Genomic DNA, 12,516 nt, shown 5'->3' with positions numbered 1-12,516 from the left:
AAAGATGCTGCCTCCCAATGTGAAACGTCCTGCTGGTAGACCAAAGAAGTTGAGGATTCCGTCAGCATTAGAATTTAAACGACGTTTTAAATGCAGTCGTTATGGTAGATATGGTCATAATAGGAAGTCGTGCAGATTTTCTCTTACGCAATAGATAAACATTGATTCGTATGTTTTTTCCTGCGTTTTTTTCATCTTAAAACAATTTCATATTATTGTTTTTAATTTCAGTTATATTTTATTGAACTGAAAAAATTCTTTTATATATTAAGTCGACAACTGCGTGTTTGATATTTCCCCATATCAACACTGTAAGTTATATCCACACATATATCCCCAATGCACACATATATCACATATCTCACTGTAAGTTGTACACTTATATCACATATATATATCCATATATCCACATATATCCACAGATATATCAACTATAAGATTAATTTAATAAAACAGACTATAAAATATATCCCCTTGAAAACATCCATTTGAAATATGTGATTAACATCCATTCGAGTCAGTCTACTAGATGAGCCAAGTAGGACAACTTACTAATTGTCAATAGTTCAGTGTGTAGTCTGATATAGTTAAGTAATTCATACATTTAGATGTCATAGTATTTAACACTAAAAAAAGTATGGGATCCAATGGTTTATAATTTAGTAGTTACCATAAAAAAAGTTTCAATATATCCAATATAGCTAGTTCTCAATTAAGAAGTCATAGTATTCGAGTACATAAAGTTAATAATGAACACTATAATTAACTAACACAACAAAATTCGGCCATGTACTCCATTACATAAAGTCAATCAAAGTTGTGATAACAGGTTGAAAGTTGGAGCATCAAAATCTTCAATGCTTGATAGCTTTGATTTATGATCTTCAGCTGAACCAAATTTTGTAGTGTATGGTGATCTATTAACTTTAGAAGGCATCACCACTCTACGTTTTGTTCGTCTCAATGGTTCAACTTCCTGATCTTTCAATATTTTTATCATTTTTCCGTTCCCCCCTTTCTTGAACGGACCAGTTCCTCTCAACTGCACATCAAAATATTTGTATATACATATAATATAACTATATATGCAGCAATGATAGAACCAAAGCATGTATTAAGTCAACCCCTAGCCTGCGAACAGGGTCCGAAAATATGCTTCAATAACACCCACATCTCATAAGAAAATAATATGACTCAGACCAGCACGCTCGCATCATAAAGAAAGCATAATCACAATAACTCTATTATAACGTGCATCCTTTGTAAACACACATCATCCCACAACCATTCTCAGCAGTTTAACAAGGCAAAATTTCCACTATTATCACCAACGCATATTCAACACTACATCAAGTATACAGATTAACACAACCGAGAGCTACCTAACACAAGAGCGTATCAAAAATAATATCAAACATCACAAAACAGCACATTAGAAGCCATCTGACACACATTAACGCACGCACACGCCCATTGTCTACTTACATACAACCGCGCCCCTATGTTTTGCGTCGATCTCACACCTAGGCACTAAAACAGAAAAAAAACAGCAAGTTACATATACTATTCAGCCTTCGAAATCAATTCTAAGAGGGTTCAAATGACTCATTACCACAAAATTGACTTCGTATAGGTGTGGGTAACCTAGATCTAGCTCGCCAAGGTGTGGGTAGCCTAAATCGGCTTCGAACGGTTGTGGGTAAACCCGAATGTCACTGAAACGCTGCTATCCACGAGTTCCAGCAGAGGGGACGCACCAAATCAGCTACCGAACACTGCTGTACCCGAGCCTAGGTGAAGTGTTTGGACCCGAAGCCGTCAGGAGCCGTTCCCAAATGACGATCTGTCACGAATGACCATCGGACCATCGCTGTTGCTGCAGAATCCGTGCGTCACCATCGTTCGGGTTTGGTTCGGATCGAAGATGGTGCCGCTGCTACTGTTACGAAGTCGCCGCCGCTGGATGGGTCGCCGACCGCCGCTGCTATGGATCGTTGGGACGTCGGGGTGCTGTCGTCGCCGGCCGCCGCTGCTATGGATCGCGACGTCGGGGTGCTGCCGTTGCCGACCGCTGCTGCTGTGGATCGGGACGTTGGGGTGCTGCCGTAACCCGGCGTTCACGGGTGAAGTCGTCGGAACGAGAAAAGAGAGGAAGAGAAGGGGGGGTGGACGGCTAGGGCAAGGGAAGGAAGAAAGAGATGCCAACCTAATGTGTTTTTTTTTCTTTTTATTAATTCCCTTTTCCTTTGTGTTAAAACCAAACCAACCCAATAAAAGCCCAACATGACCAAGCCCAACAGAAAAAGAAACTCATCCCAACTTAAGATAAAACCAATCCCGCGAAACCCGATATGTACAAAATTTTATTAAAGTTTAATTTAATAAAAAAAATTTAAATGAAACTCCTGATTCGAGACTAACTAACCTGAGGGACTCGGGGCGTTACAATATACTCCGTAAGTAGCCCTTACCAAACAGACACCAAACAGCATACTCACAATCACATCGGCATCATACACAACAATCTAAGTAATAAGCATCAAGAACTAGTAACAGTAAAGTGACCTCTCGACACTCCAACCAACTTCGGAACTATCGTGGCTTTGATTTGCACAACCCGCTAGCTCCTAACCCTTTCAACATACAACTCGTACCAAACCCTGAGTTAGTACTCCAAGGCTAGCCCTTAGAGGCGCATCGGTCCTTGACATTTATCCCCAAGGTACCGATGACCCTCCATAGAAGCTTGGCGTTAGACCTTGCTATTTATTCCAAAGGTCTTGGGTTACACACCGGTCCTTGACATTTATTCCCAAGGTACCGACATCTGATCAACGTATTGGTTCTTGGCCTCCATCCCGTATAAAATCAAGGCTAGTCTCAATTAGACTCATCGTGCCGACCCCCAAGCCTTTATACCCGGAGCCTCGACACTCATCTCAACCAAAAATGGTGTATCGACCCCCGACCTTTTGTACCCGGAGCCTCGACACCCATAAAGACGTAACAGACCCCGACTCTTTACTCACGGGGCTTAACCCTCATTCAACATCCTACCCGAACCATACAACACCGACGAACCCAACTCTCGCTTCCAACAAGGGTTCCAACTCACAATGACCCATCCTGCTTGTCACAGCAACCCACACATTAAGGTAGACCCAATATTCCTACGACTAGGCCTTAGTAACCACAGCCAGACTTCTCAAAATGTCAGGGATCCTACTCACACGTCTAGCACATCACACCAACGTTTTACCATACGCCAGATGCAACAAGCCCATCAACAACAACAAACAAGTATAATGCACGCCTTAATTACATCGTTTATTCTAAACGAAAACAAACAACCTGTACAAATCACTCAACTAGGGATGACCTCATGAAACTGTCCAACATACTCAGAAACACCGACACAACAGTCATACTCAGAAACATAGACTTCCACAGATGCTTTACAACATTTTAGCCAGCACAACTACAAGTTCAGCAACAACGGGCAATATTCAGTCATAACCAAATCTAACGTCGACCATTATGATAGAATCCATTCTTCCAGAATTATCTCAACGAACAAAAGATAGCCAGAATCAATAGTAACAGACATTCAAATCTAGATTAACGAGAACAATAACACAAAGACTTATCCAAGGAATTTAGCACACATTCAGTCACACACGCCCCCCCCCCCCCGGTACTACTTACACACTGCTAGGCTTCCAAAGCACGCGTCGATTCAACACCTAAACACCAAGGAAAAAGAAAAAAGCAATTAAAACAGAAGTTTCAGCCATCGAACTAGTTCTAAGGTGCTATAAATGCTTCGTTACGGCCAGAAACGATTTCATTCAGGTGCGGGTAGCTCCAATCCTAGTCGACCAGGTGTGGGTTGCGTAGATTGGGCTGCTATCAGGTGTGGGTAATCGCCAAACACTATAAAACCCCGCTGTTTGAAATTCCCCGCTGTCACCGCCGCATCTACTACCCTCGCTGTCACGGATGGCAACACTCAATCGTCACCGCCGCACGCTGCTAGCACGAACGGAGTCGCCGCCCGCCGCTGCCACGAACGGACGCCGCCGCTGCACACCCCGCGGTCCAAACACACCGCCGTGCCAGCACCGCACGTCGCCCGTTGTTCTCGAACACACCGCCGCACGCTGCTAGCACGAACGGAGTCGCCGCCCGTCGCTGCCACGAACGGACGTCGCCGCTGCACACCCCGCTGTCCGAACACACTGCCGCGCCAACGCCGCTTGTCGCCCGCTGTTCTCGAACACACCGCCGCGCCCGTTGCCGTGAAATGGAGCCGTCGCCGCACCTGCCGCCGTGGACTGGGTCGTCGTGCCATCGCCGGTTGTGTTCGTCGAAGGAAGGCTCGCCGGCGAAGGTCGTGAGGCAGCCCTAGTGGAGGGAAAGGCTAAACGTGAAGATGGGGGAAAAAGGCTAGGGTTTTTTTTCTTTTCTCTTTATAACTCTTTGTTTTAATTTCCAAATAGCTAGGGTTTTGGGCATTTGACAAATCCACACATGGTCCCTTATTTGGATAAGTTTTGGGCTTCTAATAAAGCCCATTTAACTAAAAATTGAATGAAAGAAAACAAGACCCATGGACTCCAAAAGATTACGAATGCAGACCTCACCTCCCTATACTTAATTAGTTCTACTAATAGAATTAAGCAATCGGCCCAACGACCCAGGCAAGTGCCACGGCAACACACTCACAGTCAACAACCATTAAATACATACATAAAACCAATAACTCACAACAATTACTATAGTAGTTCAAAAGAACTGATACAGAGCAATTAGATAAATTTAAAATTATCTCTGAAAAGAAACCCCCGGGACTTGAGGGTAACCTGACCTGAGTAACGTAGGGCCGGACTTGAGTAACGCGGGGCGTTACAGACTTCACCCCTTCAAAAACTTTCGCCGTCGAAAGTTCGTTGATCGAACAATTCGGGGTAGCGAGCTTTGATATCGTCCTCCCTTTTCCAGGTAGCCTCCTCCACTTGGTGGTTCCTCCACAGGACCTTTACCAAGTCAATCGACCGGTTCCTCAGTACCTTGGTTTCTTTTGCTAAAATCTCAATGGATACCTCTCTATAGCCCAAGGTTTCATCTAACTGTAGTGGTTCGAAATCCAAAACATGCGAAGGGTCATGGACGTACTTCCTCAGTATAGACACATGGAACACATTATGCACTGCCTCCAACGACGGTGGTAAGGCCAACCTGTAAGCGACTGGGCCAATGCGCTCCAAGATCTCGAAAGGGCCGATATACCTCGGACTAAGTTTTCCCTTCTTACTGAAACGTAGGATGCCCTTCACTGGCGACACACGAAGGAAGACGTGGTCGCCGATGTCAAACTCCAACGTCCTACACCTAACATCAGCATAACTCTTCTGTCTGCTCTGAGCCGTCTGCATTCTTGCCTTAATCCTATGGATGGCATCGTTAGTCTCCTGCACCAACTCTGGTCCCAACAGGACTCTCTCACCGACCTCGTCCTAATGTACCAGCGATCTGCACTTCTTTCCATTCGAAGCTTCATATGGAGCCATTGCGATTGTCGCCTGGTAGCTGTTGTTGTAAGAAAACTCTATCAAAAATAGATGTTTGTCCCAAGAACCACCGAAGTCTAATATGCAGGCTCTCAACATGTCTTCCAAACTCTTATTCAGACGTTCAGTCTGCCCATCGGTTTGGGGGTGGAACCCCGTACTAAAATCAAGCTGCATCCCAAGGGCTTTATGCAAAGTTCGCCAAAAAGTTGACGTGAAACGGGGATCCCGATCTGATACTATGGACACCGGTATGCCGTGGAGTCTAACTATTCCCTGCAAGTACAGCTCCGCCCACTTCTCCACTGAATAAGTGGCCTTGCCTGGAATGAAATGAGCAGACTTCGTTAAGCGATCTACAATCACCCAAATCACTGTGTAACCTTTAACCGTCCTCGGCAACCCGTAATGAAGTCCATGGCCACGTCGTCCCACTTCCAAATAGGTATCCGTAAAGGTTGCAACAACCCGGCGGGTCTCTGTCTCGAGGCCTTCACCTGTTGACACGTCAAGCACTTACTGACGAACTGGGCAATCTCTCGCTTCATGTTGTGCCACCAATAGAGTTCATTGAGATCCCTATACATTTTGGTGCTCCCAAGATGCACTGAGAATGGAGTATTGTGAGCCTCGGTTAGTAAGTCCTTCCTTAAGGAGAAATCTCTTGGTACACACAGCCTACACTGATAGAGCAAGGCCGCATCTTCTGAAAGGGTGTAACCTCCCTGACCCACCATACCGAACTCTCTGATCAAGCTGGGATCCCCCTTTTGTGCAGCGATGATTCGCTGTCTTAAAGTGGGTTAACTGAGAGTCGAGCTAACACCGCCGCCACGTACTCCACTGCTAACTCCACCTCCGCATGGTCCAACTCATCCAATACCGGCCTATGATGCACGATCGGGGGTGCTACACTCGTCGCTCTTCTACTAAGTGCATCGGCCACCACGTTCGCCTTCCCGGGATGGTAATTGATCTCACAGTCATAGTCCTTTACCAGTTCTAGCCATCGCCTTTGTCTTAGGTTAAGTTCTTTCTGAGTGAAGAAATATTTCAAACTTTGATGATCAGTGAAGATTTGGATTCTTTCTCCATAAAGGTAGTGTCTCCATATTTTCAAGGCAAACACCACTGCTGCCAGCTCCAAATCATGGGTGGGATAGTTAAGCTCATGTACCTTTAATTGTCGCGAGGCATAGGCAATGACTTTCCCATGCTGCATCAGAACGCAACCCAACCCTCTCCGGGAAGCGTCACTGTACACCACTAAACCTCCAGTCCCATCGGGTACTGTTAGCATCGGGTGAACTGCGTCAAGGGCGCTGCTAATCGAGAAAAATTTTGGACGAACCTTCTATAATAGCCAGCCAATCCCAGAAAACTGCGAATTTCAGTCAATGTGCGAGGCCTTGGCCAACCACTAACCGCTTCTACCTTGGCTGGGTCCACGGCAATACCCTCCCTAATGACTATGTGGCCAAGGAAGGCCACCGTATCCAACCAAAACTCGTACTTTGAGAACTTCGCGTACAGACTGTTTCCCCTCAAGGCGATAAGGACCTGTCGCAGATGCTCTTCGTGCTGCTCTGTTGTCTTGGAGTAGATCAGGATGTCATCGATGAACACAATCACAAACAGGTCCAAAAACTCCTTAAAAACCCGGTTCATGAGGTCCATGAATGCCGCAGGGGCATTAGTGAGTCCAAAAGACATCACCATAAATTTGAAGTGTCCATACCTGGTCTTGAAAGTTGTCCGTGGTATGTCGACGTCCTTTATCCTCAACTGGTGGTATCCCAATTGTAAGTCTATTTTTGAGAACACTCTCGCTCCCTTTAGTTGGTCAAAGAGGTCATCGATGCGAGGGAGGGGGTATCTATTCTTCGTCGTTACCTTGTTCAACTCTCGGTAGTCCACGCAACGTCGCATAGATCCATCCTTCTTTTTCACAAAAAGCACTGGAGCGCCCCAAGGAGACACACTCGGGCGAATGAAACCCTTGTCCAAAAGTTCTTCTAGCTGTACATTGCGAAAGCATGACTGGTTTATCATTTCATTATTAGAATGTTGTTTATGTTGTAAAAGCATGGTGAATGTGTTTGTGAGCTGAAAGATGCATGGGTCATGGCTTAAGAGAGTATATAATATGACTCTGGTGAGAGTTGGATTCTTGGAGAAAGTGGATGGGTGAGTGTCAGGGCCTCGGGTATAAATGGTCGGGGGCTGATACGTCACTAACTGAGAATTGAGGCCTCGGGTAAAAACGGTCGAGGGTCGATGGAGCAGTCTTTTGAAAGGAACACTATCGGGGCCTTGGGTAAAAATGGTCAAGGGTTGATGCATAGTTCAAGGCGTTGGGGATAAATGGCAAGGTCGAACGCCAAGCCTCTGTAGATGAGTGTCGGGCTTCGGGGATAAATGGCAAGGGCCGATGCGATTCGAAGGAGTAAGCCTTGGAGGAATTAAGAAATAGAACTAGTGTGTTAATGTGTAAGGATGAGTTTGACATGTACGGTACATGTATAGTTAATCATTTGCATAAACTGCTTCTTGTGATATGTTTCTATCTATTCAAAGCTCGAGAGTTGTGATAAGCATGATATGTTGATTCCTGATAAGCATGATACATTGTTTCCTTGATAAGTATGCTGTTGTGCGTGACCCTTCAGATAAGGGCTGCTTACTGAGTACTGTGGTTGTACTCATCCCTCTTTTTCCCCTCCAGTTTGCAGGTATCGAGCTAGCTCTTGGGATGGTGATAGCGAGGAGGAGGCGTGATCGGAAAGACCATTAGCTATGCTGCGAGCAATTAATTTCTTTTGGTTAGGATAGTTGTGGCTATTTAATCTTGTAGTTGAGTTGTTAGCGGTTGGTTTTGTTTAGTTTTATTGTCTAAAGGATGTTGTAAGGTTGCCTATTCATTATTCTTTTTAGAGCATTAATTTTGTTAGCTTCTTGAACTATGGGATTGTAACCTACTTAGAATATTTATGAATACATTTGTTTAAGTTGATCGTACTTGAATTAATTTTTGCTTCATTGTCATTCGAGATGTTAATATCGATTTAGTGGATGGTTTATATTAGTAGAGGTTTCCTTGAAGGGTTTGGTTAATGTGAAGTCGGTATTTAATGGTTTATCTGTATAGGATGTGAGTTTCTCTTAAATCTTTAGTGTTGTTGTTCTAATTGTTCAAGCTCTCGTGAGTGTTGAAAATCAGAGTAGCGCAGGAGAAGCGTGGTAGCTTTATTGCTTAGAGTATTGTTGTGAAGACAATTCTCTTGTTTATGTGAAAATTTTAGGTAGTCTTAGTAACGGTCCCTGTTTGGAAATGGTGAAATTCTTGGGGCGTTACACCAGAAGTCTTTACCCAATGGACCGAGACGTGCTCAGCTCGGTATCCAACACCCTCGTGACTTCTCCGCACGGTACCCAACACCCTCGTGACTTCTCGGCTCGATACCCAACAACCCATAATCTCAAGGTCACGGGTCTATTGTAGATGTGACAATGGCATGGAAGGTTGCCACGGGTCTTGCAAGGAAAGGGAAAATCGACATGCACTTTCTTGTGTCTCATGAAGATGAGACAACTCACTACGACTAGGGTACCATGGGCCCTACAATGATTCGACAACTCAATCGGCTCGAACCACGATCCTTGACTGTTAGATTGAAGCATTCTCGGCGCGAACCCCGGGAAACTTGCGTTCTCCTTGGTCACGGGCCTGACATGACAAGATAAGTCACGACAAAAGCTATGCTCCCAATGAGATCAAAAGCATCGCATTTAGTGTAACGCCCCAGGAATTTCACCATTTCCAAACAGGGACCGTTACTAAGACTACCTAAAATTTTCACATAAACAAGAGGATTGTCTTCACAACAATACTAAGCAATAAAGCTACCACGCTTCTCCTGCGCTACTCTGGTTTTCAACACTCACGAGAGCTTGAACAATTAGAACAACACTAAAGATTTAAGAGAAACTCGCATCCTATAAAGATAGACCATTAAATACCGACTTCACGTTAACCAAACCCTTCAAGGAAACCTCTACTAACTATAAACCATCCACTAAATGAATATTAACATCTCGAATGACCATGAAGCAAAAATCAATTCAAGTACGATCAACCTAAACAGATGTATTCATAAACATCCTAAGTGGGTTACAATCCCGTAGTTCAAGAAGCTAACAAAATTAATGCTCTAAAAGAATAATGAATCGGCAACCTTACAACATCCTTTAGACAATAAAACTAAACAAAACCAACCACTAACAACTCAACTACAAGATTAAATAGCCACAACTATCCTAACTAAAGGAAATTAATTGCACGCAGCATAGCTAATGGTCTTTCTGATCAAGCCTCCTCCTCGCCATCACCATCCCAAGAGCTAGCTCGATACCTGCAAACTGGAGGGGAAAAAGAGGGATGAGTACAACCACAGTACTCAGTAAGCAGCCCTTATGTGAAGGGTCACGCACAAACAGCATACTTACCAAGGAACAACGTGTCATGCTTATTAAAGAATCAACATATCATGCTTATCACAACTCTCAAGCTTTGAATAAATAGAAACATATCACAAGAAGCAGTTTATGCAAATGTTTAACTCTACATGTACCGTACATGTCAAACTCATCCTTACACATTAACTACCAACCTCTAGTCTCCCTAACATCTCAAGTACCTCTACGCTTATCACAGCTATCCTAGCCTCCCACAGTTAACTCCTTCGAGTAGAGTCGGCCCCTGACCATTTTTACCCAGAGCCCCGACACTGCATCGGCCCTCGACCATTTATACCCGAGGCCTCGACACCCACCCATTCACTTTCTCCAAGAATCCAACTCTCACCAAAGTCTTACTATATACTTTCTTAAGTCACTACCCCTGCATCTTTCAACTCACAAATACAATCCAGCATGCTTCCACAACATAGACAACTTTCTAATAATGAGATAATAACCCAATCATGCTTAATATCCAACATCATTATTCAACAAGCATTACTAAGTATAATAACTCACAAAACCCGCCGAACAATTCATGCATATCCAGGCAACAAACATTACCACAGCAATACTCAACAGTTTAGCAAAGCAGAAATCTCACAATTTTCATCGACAAATATCCAACACTACTCCAAGTATTTCGACCAACACAATGAGAATTATTTAGCACAATGACGTAACAAATTAGCATTAAACGCCACAAAACCAGCACATTAGAGTCCATTTAGCAAACATTAACGCACGCACACGCCCCTTGTCTACTTACTTTGTTATGTCCCAAAACTCTCACAAGAGTTCTACTTGCTACTACGCCATGCCTCATGCATCAACAATCTCATAACAGTCCAATATGCGATACACCGAAATGATCATATGTAAAAGCCAATCCATCTAAAAGAGTCCAACATGATCTAACAGCTCCAACAGGCATCGTTCACAGAAAAAGCACAATCAACCACTTAACCAAAATATAATTGATAAATACCCAGCATACATCAAACACAACCGATTTCTCATAAATATTCAATATGCTTTTGAAACAACAGATTATAGTACCAGTATACAAATTTCATCATGAAAACCAATTATAACATAATAACAATTCAATCATAGTCATCCAAGATTACCTGGCTACAATTTATTCACACAACCACATAATTTTCCCAAGATATATCAACCGTTTTATCAACAATGACGTTTACTAAATGATAACAACGACAAGCAACATGCAAATATCACACATGGGCACACGAGCAAACAACCATATCATATCAGCACACAACATCCAATCCCTCCAGTAAGAACTACTTACACAAGGTCCCAAACTGCTACTAAGCTCGTCGAAGGGTTCCTAAATCCAAAAGCATCCAAACTTGATTAAAGTTCATACTAGAAACGCTTAAGTTGGATCGAAACTAAGCTTAGGTGATTCGTTACCTAAAACTCCCCCTAAAACCTCTTGGGTTAGGAGTGGGTCGATGCCGAGGATGTTCAGGTTCCCAAAATCGAGTTCCAAATGCCAAAGGCTTGCTGGTCCGATGCCAAAAAGCGATGGGTAACGCTGATTTGGGTCCGATTTGAGGTTGGTCAGCGCCGAACCAATGCCGAATAGTGGGTATCACAAATCGACTTCGCACACGTGTGGGTATCACGTATCCGGCTTCGTTTGGTTTTTGGGTAAACTCCAAACGGGTCGGAAAGCTACTGCTAGCGTCGAGGAGGGCTGGACGCACCAGATCTGGGCTAATCGAGGAGTTGCGTCACCATTTCAACCGCTGAAGAACGTCGGGACGCCATGAACTGAGGCAAAAATTGTCGGAACGCCATGACTCGCCGCTGCAGCACCGTCCAGTGCTCGGGCTGCCGCAAAACTAATGCAAAACACCGGAGAGAAGATGACCGCAAGGATGCGCCACCGTAGGAAGTCATCGCGCGTCGGGTCAGTTACCGGAGGAACGTTGAGGGGACGAGCGTGTTCGGGTTCGTGGGTCGCCGCCGAATAGTCGTGCCGCCGCGGAATGAATCGCCGCCATGGGTGCCGCCGGTTACCGTTGAGCTGCTCCATAACCATGGAAAACGCATTCGCTCCGTGGGTCTCCTTTTAAGCCGCCGCCACCGCTGCCATTGTTGCCAACACCGGAAAGTGGCCGGAGGAGAAAAGAAGAAGAGGGTGGGGTGGGTGTGACGGCTACAAGGAGAAGGAGGGGGAAAGAGAGGCCACTTAGGGTTTTCTTTGTTTTATGTTTATTTTATTTATTTTGCTTTTAAACCAAAAAGCCCACATTCCCAATTTTTAAAGAATCCTCTTAATTAGTTTTAAAAAAGAAAAGCCCAACTCCCAACTCTAATGGAAAGCCCATGGGCTAGAGGAAACTAGAATTCTATTTTCAAATAGTTCTAACGGTCCAAAACAAGAAACCCGAAA

General features: G+C 44.3%; 2 long non-coding RNA genes across 2 annotated transcripts; both read right to left on the bottom strand.

Annotated features, from left to right (window-relative positions):
* Positions 1–666: 666 nt before the first annotated feature.
* On the bottom strand, positions 667–8,295 carry LOC148208585 (uncharacterized). The gene is made up of 2 exons (XR_015788478.1): positions 1,613–8,295; positions 667–1,530 (listed from the first exon to the last, which is right to left on the bottom strand). It is a non-coding gene; the product is annotated as an uncharacterized LOC148208585 (long non-coding RNA).
* On the bottom strand, positions 8,296–12,317 carry LOC148208584 (uncharacterized). The gene is made up of 3 exons (XR_015788479.1): positions 11,529–12,317; positions 11,404–11,442; positions 8,296–9,989 (listed from the first exon to the last, which is right to left on the bottom strand). It is a non-coding gene; the product is annotated as an uncharacterized LOC148208584 (long non-coding RNA).
* Positions 12,318–12,516: the final 199 nt, after the last annotated feature.

The sequence above is a fragment of the Momordica charantia genome (assembly GCF_013281855.1).
Source record: "Momordica charantia cultivar OHB3-1 chromosome 10 unlocalized genomic scaffold, Mcharantia_2.0 BLBB01000010.1, whole genome shotgun sequence".
Lineage (NCBI taxonomy): Eukaryota > Viridiplantae > Streptophyta > Magnoliopsida > Cucurbitales > Cucurbitaceae > Momordica > Momordica charantia.
Note: the sequence above shows the minus strand (reverse complement) of the source record. Positions and strands in the feature narration are given on the sequence as shown.